Source organism: Dasypus novemcinctus, chromosome 3, assembly GCF_030445035.2.
Source record: "Dasypus novemcinctus isolate mDasNov1 chromosome 3, mDasNov1.1.hap2, whole genome shotgun sequence".
NCBI classification, from domain to species: domain Eukaryota; kingdom Metazoa; phylum Chordata; class Mammalia; order Cingulata; family Dasypodidae; genus Dasypus; species Dasypus novemcinctus.
The window spans coordinates 83,269,112-83,273,096 of record NC_080675.1 but is presented as its reverse complement, the minus strand read 5'-3'; the positions used below and the strand labels follow the sequence as shown (position 1 = coordinate 83,273,096).

The 3,985-nt window shown below is 44.1% G+C and overlaps 1 non-coding gene across 1 annotated transcript; it reads left to right on the top strand.

The window, feature by feature from the left end:
• Nucleotides 1-2,285: 2,285 nt before the first annotated feature.
• Nucleotides 2,286-2,420, top strand: LOC111763053 (small nucleolar RNA SNORA70). The gene has a single exon (XR_002796012.1). It is a non-coding gene; the product is annotated as a small nucleolar RNA SNORA70 (small nucleolar RNA).
• The last annotated feature ends 1,565 nt before the right edge of the window (nucleotides 2,421-3,985 follow it).

Below are 3,985 nucleotides of genomic sequence, written 5' to 3'. Positions count from 1 at the left end.
AGATAGTGGTAATCATTGCACAATTCTGTGAATATACTAAAAAACACTGAGTCCTATACTTTAATAGGATGAATTTCATGATATGTGAATTATACCTAAATAAAGATTTTTTAAAAATCTGTGAGCTATAGAAAGAAAGAAAGAAAAAAACTGGTTCACATTTCACAAAATCTTATTCATCTACTCTGTACCAGGGTTTATCTGAGGCATTGGTAACATTCAGAAATGAGACAAACAAGGCACTTGTAGCTCCAGATGACACAGAGATACACTGAAACTCCTCCTTGCCCAAGCCTAGGGCTCACCTGGATTATTTGTCAGCCTAGGATATTTGTTACCACCCACCCAGCCAAAATGGTTACCTTTGGACTTCATATCTTTGAGATACAGCCTATCTTGGCAACCCTGAAGCCATTTTATCTCTAGGGAGTATTTCCCTGATGAGCTGGCTTATCTTACTTGTTAGTTAGTAATCACAGGAAGAGAACTGGTTGCAATGAATCTTTGTCTTCCCTCAAGCATGCAGGGTCATCAGAGCCTTTCTCAGGGGCTCCGAAGGCAGAGACTGGGTAGCACACCTATGAAAAGGAATCAGCTGGCAGTTGCAAACTCCTTCATAGGCTTTTGTACCTGGTTTCCATTTTAGCCTTGGGGAGTTCAACCCAGTGGAGTGGCAGTCATGACAAGGAGATAAATGAGATCCCTTCCTCCACCACTTCTCTGGGAGACTGTGTCTGACTTTGTAGAACAGTTACATGATTTATGTGAAATTACTCTCAGCCGTGGTTCCTGATCACAACCCATCTTCCAAAGAACATGGAAGCTATCCTCCACAGGTTACGTTTTTCTAGCTTCCCCAAATGCCCAATATCTGGCCCTCAATCTCCCCCCTAAACGAGAGCAAGGCCACCCTGACTGACCCCACTAAATACAACCCAGTGGTCCAACACCTGCCTCTCTCCCATGGAACAAAACTAATTGTAAACAGATGAGAATTTCCATATGCACTGAATGAGTTCCCAGGTAGGAGAACAAAGGGACAATGTTGGAAAGATGTCACCCAGTAAAGAGACAGGCAGGACTTCACATCCTGAGAGCTTGCTAGCTCTAAACTAAGCCCAGATACTTGCTCTGAGATTTGTGTATATCTCTCTTAGGGAAGAGAAAGCTCTACAGGCAGGTACAGCCCAAATGGTGTATTTGAGGAGCAGTGAAGAGGAACCAGTGGGAAAACAGAAGGACTCAGGGCATCTAGAAACCAGATGCTTCCAATATGGACGCTGTCTGGGAGCTGGGTGGGAGCTCAATGCCTTCTGTAAAGACTGGAGCTGGGTGGGGACTCTTGCTTAGCAAAGGCAACAGAAACAAGACTTCATTTTTAAAATTTCTGATAAAGTGAAACTTCAGCTTTAAAAACAAAAAATCTGTTGCAACTGGAGCCCATCTCACAGATAAACCCAGGAAAGCTCCAGGCAGTAGGCATCTACCCTCAGGAATTGTGCCTTAAAAATCAATCATTGTAAGTGGCAGTTTGAAGGCCATGAACAGGTCCTGTCCAGCAGACTAAGAGGAGGAGAAAGCAGTGAGCAGAAGGAGAAGAGTTTAAAATAACAAGGGGCCTCTTTAAATAGAGCCATAAAACTGGGTGGTAAACCTAGTCCAAGGGTTAAAAACAAGCTTTTCCTCCAAAGTTTCTATGGCAACTGGATGAAATCTACAGCTAAAGTGTAGTTAATGAAATATTTCTTCTTCTAGACCAACATGTAGCGGTTTGTAATGAAGGCTGACTTTGTGCAAGTCTCCATTACAGGTTACATTTTAGCATTTGTTTTGTTTTGTTTTTAACCTGGAAAGAATTGGGCATGGAGCTTAATGAGACTCCATTTATTATTAACCGTGATTTCCCTTTCTCAAAGCATAGAATTTAGAAAGCTGGGGCAGAAATACTGGTGTGGGTCCAGATCATTTGGAATGGAGAAAAATTTTCTCCCTCCCTCTTTCCCCACCCTCAGCAACAGTTTAGATTCATTTGACACACACTTCCAATGTTAATTTGGACATTTAGATTAAATGCTCGTGACTGGCTAATTTTATCTGAACATAATAAACACAATCTGGTGAGGTTAGCTGAGAGCTATTTGTGTTGTATATGACTAAGAAATAGTGGAATGCTTGGACTTGGAAGCCTGGAAATGGTATTTTAACTGTCAGTGATTAGCAGTGGGATTTGGGGCAAATTATTTAACCTATCTGCAACTCAGTTTCCCATAAAAAGGGATTGAAGGTAGCACCCACCCAAAAGTTGATTTAAGAATTAAAGGAATGGGGGCCAGGGGTGCAATGGCTGTGATAGCAGCCTGGTTGGTAGTGTAGCAACCTATTGCTTGTATGGGTTGCCCTAAGGGACCTTGGAGACAGCCCTTTCCTCTTGATGGTCATGTCTGACCTTTTGCCATCCCCACTCTAGGCTACAGATAGGTATGTGAGGTGCCTTTGGAAAACCCCAGGGTACAGTAGTCAGAGTCCACATTGGCCAAGTCATCATGTCCATCTGCATCAAGCTTCAAAAACAAGGAGCCTATGAGTGAGAAGCTACACTGGGCCAAGTTCAAGTTCTCTGAGTGTCAGAAGGTCCATATCTCCAGTAAGTGGAGCTTTACCAAGTTTAATGCTGATGAACTTGAAGACATGTTGGTACTGACCTGGGACTCCTCCTAGAGTCAGACCTTTGAAACAGGTCTCCAGTCCAGTGTTGCTCCCACCAATTGAATGAAGCCAGATTCTGGAAAACAAAGCAAAAACTTTATTCTTTGATCAAGGATGGGGGGGGGTGGTGGCTTGTGTCCGTGAAAGTGCCTCTTCTCTGAAGGTGGTGAACAGGGTTCTTTTATGGGGGATTAGAGTGAGATAAAGGGGGGTGACATGGGCATGCGCAGATTGTCCCCTTTCGTCTGCAGTACTTTTGCACATGGTACTTTTTGCACATGGAGCCCAGTCACTATCTTGGGCAAACAGGTTTGGGTTGCTTTTGTGGTTGCTGGCAGGTGGCTTGGGCATGTGCAGAAGTCTATTGTTGGCACCCAGACTTCTGTGCAGAGCACCCTACTGCCATAAAGCAGAACTGGTTCAAGCAGATGTTGTGGTTACTGGCATTCTGCCCTTGATTCCTGAAAGCAAGCTTAGTTCAAACAAAGGGTTAGGTGGAAATTTCCATCAGTAACCATCTGGGTGATTCCTTCAACAATGTGGCTGAGAAGTGCATCATCCCAGATGATTGTGGAGTCAAATACTTCTCCAATCATAACCCCATGGAAAAGAGGTGGGCCCTGCACTTGCGAAGGCTTTGCCACCACCACCCTCAACCCAATTTGTGTCCACCAATAAACTACTTACTAGCTGTAAAAAAAAAAAAAAAAAAAAAGGAGACTAAAGTACATAGGTACACCTAGTACTGACTGGTATTCAATAAATGCTTATTGAATTTGATTAAATTTCTTTAGTTACTAATTACTTTTGGTTCCAGAGAAGTCCACTATATTTCTCACCAGAAAGACTGAATCCCAAATCTTTTGTGATAGGGCGGCTGCTCAGAGAACAATTAAAAGATGAAATTGGGGAAACGGACTTGGCCCAGTGGTTAGGGCGTCCTTCTACCACATGGGAGGTCCGCAGTTCAAACCCCAGGCCTCCTTGACCCGTGTGAAGCTGGCTCATGAGTAGTGCTGATGCGTGCAGGGAGTGCCGTGCCATGCAGGGCTGTCCCCCGCGTAGGGGAGCCCCATGCGCAAGCAGTGTGCCCGTAAGGAGAGCCGCCCAGCGCGAAAGAAAGTGCAGCCTGTGCAGCCGCTGACGACAACAGAAGCGGACAAAGAAACAAGACACAGCAAATAGACACAGAGAACAGACAACCCGGGGGGGGGGGGGGTGGTGGTGTAGGAATTAAATAAATAAATAAATCTTAAAAAAAAAAAAAAAGATGAAATTA